The following is an 18,645-nucleotide window of genomic DNA, read 5'->3' as shown; positions in this document are numbered from 1 at the left end:
TCCCCTTTGACTGCACCTCATTACATCAAGAACCTTCAGATTCCATTCTTCTTTCACTGAAAGATGCCTCTCACGAACCCACACCTTGGGATAAAGGAGGATCTCACACTAACAAAAAAAAAAAAAAGTTATTTCTGGGGTTTCCAGAAATCAAGAGTTAAAAATCCACTGAATTAATAAGGGTTTCACAAGGTCTTCCAGCAATAACAGCAACATCGCCAATAAAATAATCCTTCCTCCCAAAACAATAGCAGAAGTCTCAGTACTCGCATCTCCAAACAGAATTCTTCTCGGTCATAGTCCCATCAATAACCTCACCCATTTTCCAAAAGGTGCTCACAAGATTGGTGTGGCCCAGAATCCTCCTGGGTTGCCACCAGACACCACCAGGAGCCCAGTAACCATTTACTGGTCTCCCATGCCTTGGCTGGACTGAATAGACCAGCTGCTCTCCTAGGAGCTGTGGAGTTCTCAATTCAATTCTCAGAACTCTGCTACAGGAAGAACAAAAGCAAAGATTTAAAAGAAAAGAACTCTTTCCTGCTCTGACCACCACCTTCTATTAACCCAAAGAAACTTCCTCTTGTGGTTCTCCTTCACAACACTCCCCTTAAAGAAATATACCAAACCCCCTTAATAAAACTCTGCGACAATGACTCATCACCATAACCCACAAACAGGTTTGTCCTATATTGGATGTTGTGTCTGCTCAGCAAAGGAATTGTATAAAATTGTAGTAACAAAAAATCCTAATGAATAATAAATCAAAATATATTGACTAAACAAGGAGGGTAACTGTATCAAAAACCAGAGGAGATCAACTCATTACTTGTAGTGTAAATGGCTATAACCATCACTCCAACATAAATTCAGTCCATTTTTTCAAATAACTATTGCACATAAAAAACAAAAAAACTTAGCTGATTGACATAATCCTACCCCAACATGGCTCCATATTTAAATACCTTCTGTCTCAGGGGGACTTAATAAACTTGCTCTGGATATTTCAGCATCACATCACCGCCCTCTCGATCACCATTTTGTACAGTGGCTTGTTCTACAGCAGGAAACATGTAACATGTAAAGTTACAGTATATTCGTCACTGCGTGGAACACTGAACTTGGTCCCGGCCTAAACAATTAAAGCAAAGAATGCTATTCCAGCTCCTCATTAAGATTGTTAGGTTGCACAGCAGCAACGCAAAAATTTAAATAAGCAACAGAATCTCCACCCAGAGCACAGGGTAGAATTTGATGTAACAGTCCATTTTAAATTCCGAAAATTCATGATACACCTGAATGCAATGTGAAACTAAAGGTGCTTCATGCAGCACCAATGTTGCATAAGACACGCTTTTACAGCACATTTAATGCACTCCACATACACCAGATCACAAGGATACTGAATCAAACAGACCCCGCAAGCAGAGTTACAGTCCATCTGAAGTTTCAAAATCACTCTCTTGCCACTAGATGTTTCCACTCCTTGCCTGAAAGGGCAGATGCACAAAGCGTAGGACCCACATGTCCAATGGCCAAGTTCCAAAATATTCTCAGACAATGTAAATTCTGGCAGACAAGATCCAACAACTATATCCTTAACATTACATCCTCTAGAGAATACAATATGAGGCAATAACAGAAATGCAGAGAAAGAACTTGCCATTGTTTATGTAAATAGAGGAGATTTTAGCTGCTCTGTCTGAAAGTAAATAACAATTGTCAATTAGCAAATAAATTGCATCTCTCTGCCCACCGTATAGCCACAACGCAAAAGTCTTTGCGCCAACTCCTGTGATTAATATTTAAAATCCATAACAGCCAAGGGTACTTGTCTAAGCCATAGCTAATCTGTAAATTCATTCTCAATTTTCGAGGATAACTATTGAACATCAAGAGATGTTAGTCTGTTTCCTCCAAAGTGTAGTCTCTAAATAATCTTGATATTTCAAAATCCATATATCTAAAACAAAAGGTAATCAAACCAGATAGTGAATTGAAGATTAAGAATTCAGCCAGAATTTGCAACTGCAAAGGTTAAAAGTGTCCAACAGGCATGGACATTGTTTAAAAATACAATCATAGACACGTAGTCCAGATGTATTCCACGCATTAGGTGCAAGCAAGGCAAATTATTACCGGCATGGTTAAAAGGTGAGGTGAAAGAGGCTATTTTAGCAACAAAAACATCCTTCAAATATTAGAAGAAGGATCCATCTGAAGAAAATAGGAAAAAACATAAGCATTGTCAAATTAAGTGTAAAATATTGATAAGATAGGCGAAGAGAGAATTTGAAATGAAGTTGGCTGTAGAGGCAAAAACTCATAATAAAAACTTTAAAACTATATCCGAAGCAAGAAACCTATGAGGGAGTCTGTTGGACCGTTAGATGACCGAGGGGTTAAAGGGGCTCTTAGGGAAGATAAGGCCATTGCAGAAAGTCTAAATGCTTCTGTGTTTACTAATGAGGATGTTGGGGAGATATCAGTTCCAGAGATGGTTTTCAGGGGTGATGAGTCAGATGAACTGAACCAAATCACTGTGAACCTGGAAGATGTAGTAGGCCGGATAGACAAACTAAAGAGTAGCAAATCACCTGGACTGGATGATTTGCATCCTAGGGTTCTGAAGGAATTCAAAAATGAAATATCAGATCTATTAGTTAAAATTTTTAATCTATCATTAAAATCATCCATTGTATCTGAAGACTGGAGGGTGGCTAATGTAAACCCCAATATTTAAAAAGGGCCCAGGGGTGATCAGGGAAACTATAGATCAATGAGCCTGACTTCAGTGCCAGGAAAAATAGTGGAAAGTGTTCTAAACATCAAAATCACAGAACATATAGAAAGACATGGTTTAATGGAACACAGTCAACTTGAATTTACCCAAGGGAAGTCTTGCCTCACAAATCTGCTTCATTTTTTTGAAGGGGTTAATAAACATGTGGATAAAGGTGAACCGGTAGATATAATATATTTGGATTTTCAGAAGGCGTTTGACAAAGTCCCTCATGAGAAGTTTCTAAGAAAACTAAAATATAATGGGATAGGAGGCGATGTCCTTTCATGGATTACAAACTGGTTAAAAGACAGGAAATAGAGAGTACGATTAAATGGTCAATTTTCTCAGTGGAAAAGGGTAAACAGTGGATTGCCTCAGGGATCTGAACTTGGACTGGTGCTTTTCAATATATTTATAAATGATCTGGGAAAGAATACGACGAGTGAAGTTATCAAATTTGCAGATATACAAAATGATTCAGAGTAGTTAAATCACAAGCGGATTGTGATACCTTGCAAGAGGACCTTGCGAGGCTGGAAGATTGGGCATCCAAAAGGCAGATGAAATTTAATGTGGACAAGTGCTAGATGTTGCATATAAGGAAAAAAAAACCCTTGCTGTAGTTACATGATGTTAGGTTCCATTTTAGGAGCTACCACCCAGGAAAAAGATCTAGGCATCATAGTTGATATAACATTGAAATTGTCGGCTCAGTGTGTTGTGGTGATCAAAAAACAAACAGAATGTTAGGAATTATTAGGAAGGGAATAGTAAATAAAACAGAGGATGTCATAATGCCTCTGTATCGCTCAATGGTTAGACCGCACCTTGAATACTGTGTGCAATTCTGTTCGCTGCATCTCAAAACATATATATTTGCACTGGAAAATGTACACAGAAAGGCGACCAAAATGATAAAGGACATGGAACGGCTCCCCTATTACGAAAAGCTAAAGAGGTTAGGTCTGTTCAGCTTGGAGAAGAGAAGACTGAGGGGGGATATGATAGAGGTCTATAAAATCATGAAAGGTCTTTAACAGGTAAATGTGAAAGGGTTATTTACTCTCAGATAATACAATGGCTAGGGGCACTCCATGAAGCAAGCAAGTAGCACATTTAAAACATATAGGAGAAAATGTTCTCACTCAATTCACAATTAAGCTCTGGAATTCATTGCCAGATGATGTGGTTAAGGCAGATGGTGTATCCGGGTTTAAAAAAAGTTTGAATAAGTTCCTGGAGGAGAAGTCCATAAACTGCTATTAATCAATATGGAATAGCCACTGCTTGCTGCCAGCTTTAGTAGCATGGAATCTATTTAATGTCTGAATACTTGCCAGGTACTTGTGACTTGGATTAGCCACTGTTGGAGACAATACTGGGCTTGACGGATTCTTGGTCTGACTCACTATGGCATATCTTAGGTTAATATGAGAGAGGAGGGGGGAGGGGATGGGGAAAGGAGAAGGGAAGAGGAAGGGGGGAGGGAAGGAGGAGGGGTGGCAGCAACTGCAGAGGTCCCTGCAAACTTGGCTCCTCTGCCAGCAGCAGCAACTGCTGGCAGAGGAGCCAAGTTGCCAGGGACAGGTAGAGGGGTGACAGCAACTGCTGGCAGATGAGTCTAGTGTCACTGAAGGTGAGTATTGCTGGGCTCACAAAGAAGAGTAATTCATTCTCAAATGAAGAAGGTAAACATTCTCTGTACAGTTTTGATACTTTCTGCCAGGATATCACTAAGTGAGAAAAATGTGAAGGCTCTGTTTTCTGTACTATTATTTAAATGAAAATTCTGGATTGCACTGAAATGTAGGATGATGACTTGCAAAAATACTGTGTTATTTTGGCAAATAAATGTGCAGAATTTTGCTGCATTTACAGAATGCGTGTGCAGAATTTTCAATTTTTTGGCACAGAATTTCCCCAGCAGTAACCTACCCAATACAAAGTTGAGGTACTGAAAAATATAAAATCCAAAAATGAACTGGAAAGAGATATCCCCCGATTTGCTCTTCGTGATCCCTATATCTGAACCATTGTTACAGGAGAGTCAGGTTGCTGAAAGTCACTTATCACTGTAGGATGGCCGTCACACACACAATGCTCAAGCTGAAAGTTCTCCTTTACTTCATCAAGAATTAAGGTTGCTTGCTTGATTTAGAATAAGAGAGGTATGGGTAACAGGGTTTCACTTTGTGATAATACGCATTCCAGTTGCTGTGTAGTGGACTGTATTTTGTGTTTCTTTAGCAGCTGCCATGTAAACAAAGTTATTTTCTCTCCCATCCAAGTCTGGCTTTTCTATGTCTGCTTTTTTCATTATGAAACCACTATAAATCCTACAGTGCTTACAGATGGATTAGTTTACGGATTAGCAGTAGCTTTGCACTGGAGTCGGTTAATATGGACATTTACAAATTTTTTTTTTTTTTTTTTTTAATGACCTGGCAATTTAGTCCTGGCCCTTTAGATTTTCAGCTCAATAGAAATCCATCCCAGCTGGGGCTGCAATACCAAGAGCCTTCCTTCATAACTAGCCAGGGACTGACTCCCTACTTTTAACCCCTCTGAGCACGAGATGCCTGGAAATCCTTCCCTCCAGAGGGCTGTGAACGCATCCCTACTTTCAGTCAACCTGCCATGCAGAAGACGGGTTCATTTCTTACTGACAGCATGCAGCGCTGCCACTTGGCCTTCCAACAGACCCTGCATAAATTGAAATTTAATATGCTGCTGCCGCGCTTATGCTATAAACGTTTTGGCAAAAACTGAATAAAAAAACAAACAAACACACAGAAGCATGCATATGAAAAAGAAATGAATGAACAGGAGGTCTGTGTTTTGGGGGGGGACGGACCAACAAGCCTGGATTTTGCCAATAGACTCAACTAGGCCTGTGCCTAAGGCAACAAAACTCTAGGTGGTAGCTCTCTGCTTCCTATCCAGATCCTCCCCTCCCAGGCAATGTTCAGTGAACAGGAGAGGAGGGGTTGAGCCAAGAGCAGACAGAGCAAAGGGTCCATTTTGGAGAGGTTAGGAAGGATTGAGTGGGGGATCACCGGGGGATGAGCGCAGATCAGCTAGCAGCTATATGCTGTATATCTGTGTATTAGGCAGAAGGTAATGGGGAGGGAGGCAGTGTTTTTGTGTGTAAGAGAGAAGGGATAGGTGCTAGGGATATTGAGTAGGTCTGTGCCAGTGGGTAAGAAATTAGAGAGGGGATGCAAGGGAGAACAGGACCAGAGAGCAAAAGGGGACTTCTTCCTCACCTCCCACACCCCTCACTGCAATCAACATCCTCTCTCCTTGGATCTTATCCCACCCAATCCAGGAGCCTCCAATCCTTCTTCCTCACCCTTCTCCCAGGCTCCTGGAACCAACCCCCAACCCCACCTACTCTCGCCTCCCCGTCCTCAACCCCAGCATTCCCTCCCTCTTCCATCCCAGATTCCTGATGTCCCCCCCACCCTCAGTCTTCCACATCTCCCATCCTCTCTCCTCATCCCCAGTACTTCACCTTTTCCTCCTCCCTTCCTCTCCCCATCCTTGAGATCTTCTCCCTGTACATATATACTTGAGATCCCTTTTCCTCACCCAATAAAAGAAAAATAAATTATACAGGTACAAGCAAGATGTAACGCCCCTCACCTCTAATCTAAAAGTGCCTCAGGTATCATGCTGCATCCAAAGAACATGACTGAACTTCCAGTAGCTTTGAACTCCTTTTATAGGTCCTCCAGCCAGGACTTCCTATGGCACTGGCTGATGACATCACATCCTGCATGAGTATATAAGGAAGTCCTCTGCTACCAGCCAGCACATCAGCAACAGGTCTCCCTGCTATGCAGTGTGCGTTGCTGCGTCTGCTGTCCCTACCCTGTTTCTGCCTCCTGTGCTCCTGATCCTGCTCGTGATTCCAGTCCTTGCCTCTGTCTCCTGTTCCTTCCCTGTCCGATGCCCCTAGCCGTGTTCCCTCCTGTCTCCTTCCTTTATCTTTACCCTCGTCTCTCTTGGTCTGACATCTCGTGTTTGACTTCTGCTTGTTATTTGGCTCTGCCTGAATGCTGCCTGCCCTGACCGCTGCCTGGAATACGACTCTACTACATGCTGCCAATTCTGACTACTGGCCTCTTCTTGGATCTTCCTTGCTCCTTGGGACCTCATCTAAGTCCTGCCAGCCCACAAACCCAACCTGCAGGAAATGGGTTGGTAAGGGTGAAGACTAGACCCAGTCCCCAAGCGTGTCCACGTACTGACGGTGTGGGCCTAGTGGGTTCCCCTGCTAGGCTGAGTCAATCAGCTGACAGAGGACAATCAGCTGACAGAGGACAGTCCTAGGGTCACCGACCGTGACACAAGGTTTATCATATAATATAAAAGATGGAAACATCTGTCAAATGTGTTTCAGAATTCTCAACTTTTGGCCACAGAATATACTCCTTAGCTTCCACAGTAACCTGTGGGGCTGTGTCGTCAACCACTTGCTGTCCAATGGGGGGGGGGGTGCAACACAGTTCCAACAATGCCAAGGGGTGGCAAAATCCTAAACTTGTTACAGGGGACGGGGGGAGCTCTCTCAAGCTGCCTCTGACCTTCCCTCAGGACCCATCATGAGGTGCTCAGGACTTCAGGCAGTGCACATTTTCCAAATGGTGACATAGCAGCTGTGCAGGAGCAATGAACAGGGATCTGAAATGCACCACCAACCAGTTGAAAACAACTCCTTTCCTAACAAGTTCACATACAGGTCGATACAGTACAGTTGCTCCGTCGGAACGCACTGTTAACCCGCGTTTGGACATGCGTTTTCGACGTGCTATTACCCCTTACTGAATAAGGGGTAATAGCGCGTCAAAAACGCACGTCCAACCCCCCCCCCCCCCGAAACTAATAGCGCCCGCAACATGCAAATGCATGTTGCGGGCGCTATTAGTTATACCCGCTAAGTAAATTGCTTTTCTGTGCACCCTCCAACTTAATATCATGGAGATATTAAGTCAGAGGTCCTAAAAGTTAAAAATAATTTAAAAAAAATAAAATTTTAAATCGGCCCGCGGCTCGAAAACTGAACACTCGATTTTGCCAGCATCCGGTTTCTGAACCCGTGGGCGTCAGCAGGTTTGAGAACCGACACCAGCAAAATTGAGCGTCGGCTATCAAACTCGCTGACAGCTACCGCTCCTGTCCAGAAAGACAGTGAATTACGCGCACAGGAGAGTGCACTATTCACAAATTGAGTTTATGCTCATTGAATGTGGCTGTCCCAGCAACTCACACTGGCTGTGGGGGATCTTCAGGAGCAGTTAGGGAAACCCTGGCGTAGAGTTTCCCACCAGAACTGCCACGTGAGCCTGTTTGTAAGAAAAGAATTTCGGATGATCAAGGTGTTTTCGACATCCTCTCCTTTTTTTTTCTGAAAGTCCAGTAAGTTCCTCCTTTCTCTGTTTTTCTTCCAGCTCAGGGCGAGTGCTGGCATTCTGGTGCCATGAACCTTCACTCACAACCACCCAAGAAGTTTTGCCCCATTTTCAAAGCCGGCTCTATAGCAAATGGCACCCTGGGCAAAAACTGTTGATGGCGCGCGCCCCCCCCCCCCCCCCCTCAATCATTCTCCCCCCTTCTCCCTCCCTACTGGCATTCTCTCTCTCCTCATCCATTCTCTCCCCACTGCCCCTCCTTCCAGAACTTTTCCCCCCCCCCATTCTCCGCCTAGTACTTAACTCTTCCATAGCAAACAACACATAAGAGACAGTCCTCCCTATAGGCATTCTCTATCTCTGTCCCTCAACTCTCCTCCCTCCAAGCATTCCCTCCCACTTTCATCCCCTTGCCTCCAGGTCCTCTCGCCTCCTTCCCCCACCACCCTTCCAGGCACGCTCTTCCTTTTCTTCCTTTAGACGTTCTTGTAATGCACATAAGATACAAATGCTGGAATCACCTTAGTAAAAGCAACGCAGAATTCTCCACCACCAGGCACTTTCGAAATAACACAAAACCCTAATTAAAAAAGAAAAAAACATTCCAAACTTATAGAACAAATTTGTCATCCCCAAAACAGCCTAATCTGCCAGGATTCAAACAGCAAAAAAAAATCCTACTTATGAAAGGAATCACTGCAAATATTACACTGGGCCCCAGAACACCAATACAACTCCTACTGGGGAAAGCAGAATAAATTACAGGTCCCTGCACAGGATCTTAAATCCAGTAAAATACTTCACTTCTGCCACACGCGCAGAACATATACGGACCCTCATCTCATACACAATGAGGGGCCACAAATTAGAAATAGAAAAATGCAGACAACAAACTGAACTGGAAGCCTCAAGAAGCCAGAGTCGGCATGCAGTGCAGCACTGGAGAAAGAGAAAGAGAAATTGCACTTCTTCCTGTACTGTGCAAAATATAAGGACATCAGAGATGTGCATTTCCCAAAGCCAACATAATACAGTCACTAAATAAAATGCTCTTCTATCTCTGTTATCTGAGCATCTTATTTTTTCAGTGCCTTTTTTTTTTTCATTTTCAGTTTCTTCTCCTCTGGTTAAGAACATAAGAACATAAGAAAATGCCATACTGGGTCAGACCAAGGGTCCATCAAGCCCAGCATCCTGTTTCCAACAGTGGCCAATCCAGGCCATAAGAACCTGGCAAGTACCCAAAAACTAAGTCTATTCCATGTAACCATTGCTAATGGCAGTGGCTATTCTCTAAGTGAACTTAATAGCAGGTAATGGACTTCTCCTCCAAGAACTTATCCAATCCCTTTTTAAACACAGCTATACTAACTGCACGAACCACATTCTCTGGCAACAAATTCCAGAGTTTAATTGTGCGTTGAGTAAAAAAGAACTTTCTCCGATTAGTTTTAAATGTGCCCCATGCTAACTTCATGGAGTGTCCCCTAGTCCTTCTACTATCCGAAAGAGTAAATAACCGATTCACATCTACCCGTTCTAGACCTCTCATGATTTTAAACACCTCTATCATATCCCCCCTCAGTCGTCTCTTCTCCAAGCTGAAAAGTCCTAACCTCTTTAGTCTTTCCTCATAGGGGAGTTGTTCCATTCCCCTTATCATTTTGGTAGCCCTTCTCTGTACCTTCTCCATCGCAATTATATCTTTTTTGAGATGCGGCGACCAGAATTGTACACAGTATTCAAGGTGCGGTCTCACCATGGAGTGATACAGAGGCATTATGACATTTTCCGTTTTATTCATCATTCCTTTTCTAATAATTCCCAACATTCTGTTTGCTTTTTTGACTGCCGCAGCACACTGAACCGACGATTTCAATGTGTTATCCACTATGACACCTAGATCTCTTTCTTGGGTTGTAGCACCTAATATGGAACCCAACATCGTGTAATTATAGCATGGGTTATTTTTCCCTATATGCATCACCTTGCACTTATCCACATTAAATTTCATCTGCCATTTGGATGCCCAATTTTCCAGTCTCACAAGGTCTTCCTGCAATTTATCACAATCTGCTTGTGATTTAACTACTCTGCACAATTTTGTGTCATCTGCAAATTTGATTATCTCACTCGTCGTATTTCTTTCCAGATCATTTATAAATATATTGAACAGTAAGGGTCCCAACACAGAACCCTGAGGTACTCCACTGTCCACTCCCTTCCACTGAGAAAATTGCCCATTTAATCCTACTCTCTGTTTCCTGTCTTTTAGCCAGTTTGCAATCCACGAAAGGACATCGCCACCTATCCCATGACTTTTTACTTTTCCTAGAAGCCTCTCATGAGGAACTTTGTCAAACGCCTTCTGAAAATCCAAGTATACTATATCTACCGGTTCACCTTTATCCACATGTTTATTAACTCCTTCAAAAAAGTGAAGCAGATTTGTGAGGCAAGACTTGCCCTGGGTAAAGCCATGCTGACTTTGTTCCATTAAACCATGTCTTTCTATATGTTCTGTGATTTTGATGTTTATAACACTTTCCACTATTTTTCCTGGCACTGAAGTCAGGCTAACCGGTCTGTAGTTTCCCGGATCGCCCCTGGAGCCCTTTTTAAATATTGGGGTTACATTTGCTATCCTCCAGTCTTCAGGTACAATGGATGATTTTAATGATAAGTTACAAATTTTTACTAATAGGTCTGAAATTTCATTTTTTAGTTCCTTCAGAACTCTGGGGTGTATACCATCCGGTCCAGGTGATTTACTACTCTTCAGTTTGTCAATCAGGCCTACCACATCTTCTAGGTTCACCGTGATTTGATTCAGTCCATCTGAATCATTACCCATGAAAACCTTCTCCATTACGGGTACCTCCCCAACATCCTCTTCAGTAAACACCGAAGCAAAGAAATCATTTAATCTTTCCGCGATGGCCTTATCTTCTCTAAGTACCCCTTTAACCCCTCGATCATCTAACGGTCCAACTGACTCCCTCACAGGCTTTCTGCTTCGGATATATTTAAAAAAGTTTTTACTGTGAGTTTTTGCCTCTACAGCCAACTTCTTTTCAAATTCTCTCTTAGCCTGTCTTATCAATGTCTTACATTTAACTTGCCAATGTTTATGCTTTATCCTATTTTCTTCTGTTGGATCCTTCTTCCAATTTTTGAATGAAGATCTTTTGGCTAAAATAGCTTCTTTCACCTCCCCTTTTAACCATGCCGGTAATCGTTTTGCCTTCTTTCCACCTTTCTTAATGTGTGGAATACATCTGGACTGTGCTTCTAGAATGGTATTTTTTAACAATGACCACGCCTCTTGGACATTTTTTACTTTTGTAGCTGCTCCTTTCAGTTTTTTTCTAACAATTTTTCTCATTTTATCAAAGTTTCCCTTTTGAAAGTTTAGCACGAGAGCCTTGGATTTGCACACTGTTCCTTTTCCAGTCATTAAATCAAATTTGATCATATTATGATCACTATTGCCAAGTGGCCCCACCACCGTTACCTCTCTCACCAAGTCCTGTGCTCCACTGAGAATTAGATCTAAAATTGCTCCCTCTCTTGTCGGTTCCTGAACCAATTGCTCCATAAAGCTATCATTTATTCCATCCAGGAACGTTATCTCTCTAGCGTGACCCGATGATACATTTACCCAGTCTATATTGGGGTAATTGAAGTCTCCCATTATTACTGCACTACCAATTTGGTTAGCTTCCCTAATTTCTCTTAGCATTTCACTGTCCATCTCACCATCTTGACCAGGTGGACGGTAGTATACCCCTATCACTGTAGTCTTCCCTGATACACAAGGGATTTCTACCCATAAAGATTCAATTTTGTATTTAGTCTCATGCAGGATGTTTATCCTGTTGGACTCTATGCCATCCCGGACATAAAGCGCCACACCTCCTCCCGACTGCTCCTCTCTGTCATTGCGATATAATTTGTACCCCGGTATAGCACTGTCCCATTGGTTGTCCTCTTTCCACCATGTCTCTGAGATGCCAATTAAGTCTATGTCATCATTTACTGCTATACATTCTAGTTCTCCCATCTTACTTCTTAGACTTCTGGCATTAGCATACAAACTCTCACTTTTTCATCTGTCCGACACTAATCTTTTCCTTTCATCTCATTTCTCGGCCTCTCTGTTCACTCATAGTTAGATTTCAACATGCCCTCCTCCCTTCTCCAGTTCTCTCTGCCCCACGCTTTTCACCTCCCTAATTCTCCCTACCATTGCCCTCTGTCAGGCCCAGATTCAGACACAGGCAACCACCTAGGGCACCACATTTTGAAAGTCACTAAATACCCTTGCTGAAGAGGAGCCTGTACAAAAGGGCTGCTGCTATGGCACTTCATCTAACCCCACCCCCCGGCTCTCCAGACCTGCCTATGGGCACCAAAATCTGAAATCTAGCCCTGTCCTCTGTCAGCCCTCCATCTCCCGCTCTGCACTCTCCAAATATCTGACTCTATTGTCCTTACACCCCTACCCTCATCCCCCAACATCCCCAAGCTGACTCTCTCCAACCATCCTCCTTCAAGCTTTCTTATACCCGTCTCTTTACCTCTCTCTCCTTGCCATTTCTCTGTACCTTTTGTTTTGCATCCTCCCTCAACTCTCTCCATCCTGCCTTTCTATCTCTCAGCCCAATTGTCCTTCCAACTCCTCACATTTCCATATTTTCATCTCTTGTGCACCTACCAGCATTCTATCTCCCAGTTTTCCCAGCTCATCTCCTCCCCTTCCTCAATCTCCTATTTCCCCATCTGTCTTTCATCCATTCCCTAGACCCCCCATTTCTACCCTCTGTACTCACCCTATCCTTCATCTACTTTATTTTGCCTCTCATCACCTCACCAACTCAAGTTCCTTCTCTGTCATGCACGCTGGCTCCAATCCCTGTCTTCTGCCATTTCAAGTTCTCTCTCTTGCTTCATCTTCCCTTTCTGCTCCCTCCATTGCCATGTCCTCATTCTCTGGCTCCCCCTACTCCCAAGCCCCTGTACACTCTCAATCTTCACTCCACCCAAATATGGTCCTCTCTCCCTCTCTGTTCCAGTCTTATCCCACTTTCCCTTCCTCCCAATCCCGGATCCTCTCTCATGTCATGGCCCCAACTCCTAGTCCTCCCTCTCTCTCCCTGTCCCCCCACACACAGTCTCCACCTCCCTCACTCTCTGTCCATTAGCCCATATGATGCAGGTCTCCTGCTCTGTGCCACTGATTCCCTGTACTTTCAATCTTCCCATCACCACCATGGCTGTATTTCCCAGCTCTTCTTCGGGCCCCACCACAGATGGCAGAAGTAACATTTAGTACTGCATCAGCTTCCTCTGCTGCACGGGGCTAGTCCTGCGGTTTGAGCTGCTGCAAGCACCCATAATCTCACACTTCAGATTACAAGACTGGCCCAGCACGACAGAGGAACACCCCTCCTCCTGCCAGCCATGCACATGGCAAAGGGGGCATGGAGGCACACCCGATCCACCAGGCTTTGCCTCCTCAAGCCTCATACTGAGCACTTCTGATCACTGCTGCTGCCCGGCCCACCAGTTTAACAGCCCAATGGATGGTGCTGGCTGCACCTGAGGTGCCACCTCATCGCATGATGCCCTGGGCAACCGTCCAGCTTGCCCTACCCAAAGGCCGGCCCTGTTACTACATCACCGACTAGGGTCAGTATCATAGAAACAAACACAGAAAAGGACAGCAGAAAAGGACCAAACAGTCCATCCAGTCTGCCCAGCAAACTTATGGTAACATCTGCCGCACCATCATAAGAAGCAGTCACAGGAAGGCTGCAAGCGATTCTTTATCCAGTCTAAATACTCTTAGGGGTGACATCTGCTGATGTGCACTTCCATGGACAGCCTACCTATAAAAAGAGTCTTAGACCCATGCACATACACACACTCCTTCCTGCAACTTTGACTCCTGATGCCTTCAGTCAATGAAAACCTAACCAGCTCAATTATGGTTAAACAAGCTTGCATTAATTTCTACTGCCCAAACACAAATCCTTGGTACCATTTCTGGACATGTAAAGAAATGAAATGGAAAAAAAAAAAACAAAATAACTACAAAAATTTAATACAGGCACATTGTATGAATAATTGCATGATGAAATATTTTATTGGGTCCTGGATCTTGCTACCGTTGGCAAAGGAAAAACAAGGAAATAATTCACTCACTCCAGACCTCCAGTCTTGCGATGGCTCTTCTCGTGCATTTCACTTGGGGTGTTTTCAGCTAAGGGTCCGTGCAATCGGCCTGTCTCTCCGACCCCACATGGGCAGCCATTAAGCAAGAGAGCGCTGGGCAGATAGGGGGGGGGGGGGGAGGAGGAGGAGGCTGCAGCCCGCCAAGTGTCATCGCCTTGCCTGGAGAGAAAGTGCCCCGAGCCTTCGCTCCTTAGAGGGAACAGGATCGACCACCCGCGGGAGAAGAAACCCTTCCCCTTCTGCATCTGAAAGCAGACTGGCTCCGGGAAAAAATCCTCTCGCTTTAGGACCCTCCAGGAGAGCAAGGAGCGGGCTGTGCTCATTTTAACGCCGCCTCGCTCTGCATCTAGCACAGCGGTACACCGGGGGGGGGGGGCCGCACCGCAAGGGCAGGAGGGGTGGGGGGGAGCACTCACCTGGGGAGAAGCAGGAACCCGCCGGCTGCTCCGCTCCTACCTGCAGAGCCTCGGCTGTTGGGAAAGAAGAGGGGAGGATTTCTTCAGGAAGAGGCGGGCTTTGCCGAGTTCTCCTCCTCTCTCTCTCGTTCCTGAGAAGGCTGAAGTTGGTTGCTTGCTCTCTTTCTGACACTGTACCCGTGCGGCTACTGGGTGCTGATAAATAAATAGGCAGTGTGCTAGGGATTGCCATCCCTCCAACCCCATCTTCCACTTTCAACCCCCCTCCCCTTCATTAACCCCCATCTTTATTAGCTTTTTGGCATTTCTGTTTAGATTTATCCCCGTCGCACTCCGAGGGGGTGGGCGGGGGATCGCCGAGCACCCGATCAGCACCTACCTGAAGGGCTCAGGGAGCTCTAGTGCGTTGGTGCTGATCCCCCCTCCCCATCTGCCCTGTGGCTTCCTTTCCAACTGCTCTCTGTGGCTGCTGATTGCAGCCAATGACAGAGGGCAGGAGGTGGGGGCAGCAGAAGCTGATTGAATGTCTAGAAGAGCTTGTTTAAACCCTGGCTGCTGCCTGCACATCCTCCTTTGGAGTGCCTTTTGCTACCTGCTGGAGGCGAGGCAAGCAAAGCCCACGCCGCCGAGCACGCTTGCAGAGGGAAATCGGCGAGTCCTCCCCTTTAGCACAGGGAGGAGGAAAGGCAGCAGACGCGCATGTGCTGCTGCCAGCCTAGAACCCAGAGGGGAGGGAAGCTGCTGGAGCTGAGGGATGTTAGGGGTGGGATGTGGTAAATAGCGCCGGGGAGTGAGAGGGAGGCCCAGATCCTAAAGCTGGAACCCTGGTGCTGGGCTCCCCTGAAGACAGACAGATAGGTGTTCTGGGTCAGGGCAAAAAAAAGTGCTGGGCTGAGAGAGAGAGAGAAAGAAAGCGAGAGAGAAGGGTGTTTGGGGCCAGGGGAAACTGGTGCTGCTGATCCAAGTTATATCTGGTTATTAAGGTTCTGGTCAGGTGGCAGGATATCACATTCTTTGTTGCTTTAGTTGCTCTCTCTCGTTTCCCCCAGGATTATACAAGGTTTTTTTTTGCTCATTCTTTTGTGGGTAGTCTTTGATTTTCTCTGTTAGTTTTTGAGAAATGTGCATTTTCCCAGTATAGGAGAAAGTGTATTTCTATTGCTACTTCTCCTGTATTGGATAGCATGCAGACTATAACTTCAATGCAGTGTGGGACCAGATGGGGAGGGGGCTAAAGCAGTCATATTCATGCCTCTTTATGATACTGCTGAGTGGGGGAGGAGGAAGGAGACACTTTGAAGCACACCTCAGGAACAGCTCAATACAGTAAAGTGCGGCCACGGTTACCCTGCTTCTAACCCGCTTTCTACTCACAATTTGGCTGCGTTAGTCCAACCCGCGATTCACTAACCCTTTTAACCCATCCTTACCGCCTCTTTAAATCAACGGGTAACCCCTTCCGCCCGCAGCATGTATATGAGATGTAAACGATCGGATTAGCTATTCCCTCCCATACAGTAACGCGCGCCCCGATTATTGCTTTTTAAACCTGCAGTTTTGCCGCGCGTTTAACCTGCTAACTTACCGCCTACCCTTACCCCTGCGTTTGAGGCAGGGGTAAGGGTAGGCGGTAAACTTTCCCCCAGCCCTCACTCACCTGCCCTGGCTGTGTCCATGGGTGCCGGTCTCCGAGGCAGCCCCAGTCCTCTCTACCCTCCTCCCGAAGCAACGAAAAGCGAAAAAGGAGAAAAGCGAAACGACATGTGAAGTGTAACTTACTTTTCTTGCAGCCCTCCTCCGGAGACGCACCGCGGCTCCCCTTCCTCCCGGGGGCAGCCGGTGGCGAAAGCGGCCCTGCCGGCGAAGATGGATGCCTGCACGGGCCCTCAGTGCCTCAAGGCAGTGCATTAGCGAACGCCGACGTCACACACCGTGACGCCAAACGTAGTGACGTCACGCCTTGAGTGGCCAAATTGCATGCACAGGCGTACATTCATTCATCTTTGCCGCCGGCTCCTTCCACCTGGCTGAATGCACGCCCGCCGGCTCCCGCCTGGCTGAATGCACACAGGAGAAGTGGCCGCAGCTCAGTAAAGGATTCTCCCGGGAGCGATCGTGTCAGAGGGCCCGTGCAGGCATCCATCTTCGCCGGCGGGGCCGCTTTCACCTCCAGCTGCCCCCGGGAGGCAGGGGAGCCGCGGTGCGTCTCCGGAGGAGGGCTGCAAGAAAAGTAAGTTACACTTCACATGTCGTTTCACTTTTCTCCTTTTTCGCTTTTCGTTGCTTCGGGAGGAGGGTAGAGAGGACTGGCAATCCCGAGCGTAGGAGAACTGTCCACTTCCTGGTACCTGTCATTTCAAATGTCATTTCAAATGACAGGTACCAGCGCACCCAGGTTACTGTATAGGCGCTGTATAGCGCTCTATACAGTAAAATGGATTGCGCGGGCCTAACGCTTCACGGACGCTTCTTGGATGCGGCTTGCATTTGCATGCCATTTTAATACAGTATCGAGCGGTAGGTGAGCCGGACTGTGCGTGCGGCAAATGCGGGTGCGCCCGGCACTAACGCAGCTCTTCCTACCGCTCCTTACTGTATCGGCCCGGAAGAGTGGTAAATGCTGAAAGAAAGGTGAGAGGATGTGTGCATACCCTGTGCAAAGATCTCCTGGCTCTCAGAATCTGATCTCTGGAAGCTAGAGTGGCAGACCTGGAGAAACTGAGGCAGACAGAGAGGAATAAGATGAGACCTTCAGGGACATAGTAGCCACAACTCCAGTATGGACGCCCTGGTGCTGCCTTAGAGGATGAAGAGCACCTGGTCGGAGATCATCACTCTGGTACAGAGGAAATGATCCTGTAGCAAGGACCTGCTCTCCAGGTGATGCATTGTGCTCTCGCACCGAGGGTGTGTCTCCTACGGCTACTGCCCAGGAGGGAAGGGTTAGGTCCACCATCATAGTTGGTGACTCAGTTATTAGGAATACAGATAGCTGGGTAGCTGGTGAACATGAGAATTGCTTGGTAACGAGGGAGATCCAAGATGGCGTCGTAAGGAGAGGACGCGCTGAAGGAGCTCCGCACTCTTGTTAAATAATTTTTTGTTCCTCAAAAAGAATGCCTCATACCAAGAGGAAGGGGAAGGTGAGGCAGGTTCCCACACCCACCGCCTTACCGGGTCCCCTTCAGCCGACGATCGAGGGTTTCTTCGGCGCGGCAATAACTTCAACCCCAGAGAGAGGTCCGCGGAGGCGCCGGGTACAGGGCAAACCCAGACGCCATTGGACATATCAACATCGCTGAGTCCTGGGGCGCCCAACACTCCCTCCCCCCTAATCCACGGTGAGTCCCTTGAGCAGACCTGGACCGTGCGACCCGAAGGGCCGGCAGAGGAACAGGCGGATGTGGCTGCGATTGGGCCTGAAACCGTTGGGGCAGCAGCGCTAACGGACGCTCGAGGAGAGCAGAATAAACAACTAAGATCCGCCATGCAGGCTAGGGCGGTTGAGAGCACGGCTGCTAGAACCACCGGAGGGGGAGAGGAACCGGCAGAGGAAATGCTTAGGATTTCGGAGGTCTGCCGGAGGCAGGAGGTAAGCCTTGAACCCAGCTTTAAATTATCAAGGCCACAAGTAATAACTTTAGACATTGTATGGAATGCCCTGGTTGCGCTGGAAAAGGCAATCTCGACTTTAACCGTGGCAGTAACAAACTTACAACAAAAAGATAGTGAGTTAAAACCTGTTCTGGATTCTCATGAGAAGAAACTTAAAGAAGTTGAAGATAATGTAATT

At 46.1% G+C, this 18,645-nt stretch overlaps 1 protein-coding gene across 2 annotated transcripts in view; it reads right to left on the bottom strand.

The window, feature by feature from the left end:
- Positions 1–15,393, bottom strand: part of TMEM150C (transmembrane protein 150C) — a 101,637-nt gene extending 86,244 nt beyond the window's left edge. For both annotated transcript variants that reach the window (XM_029600016.1, XM_029600026.1), the window contains exon 1: positions 14,853–15,393. The gene's annotated coding sequence lies outside the window, so the exon portion shown is untranslated. The remainder of the gene's footprint in view (positions 1–14,852) is intronic.
- Between the last annotated feature and the right edge of the window lie 3,252 nt (positions 15,394–18,645).

Source organism: Rhinatrema bivittatum, chromosome 1 (genome assembly GCF_901001135.1).
Source record: "Rhinatrema bivittatum chromosome 1, aRhiBiv1.1, whole genome shotgun sequence".
Taxonomy (NCBI): Eukaryota; Metazoa; Chordata; class Amphibia; order Gymnophiona; family Rhinatrematidae; genus Rhinatrema; species Rhinatrema bivittatum.
Note: the sequence above shows the minus strand (reverse complement) of the source record. Positions and strands in the feature narration are given on the sequence as shown.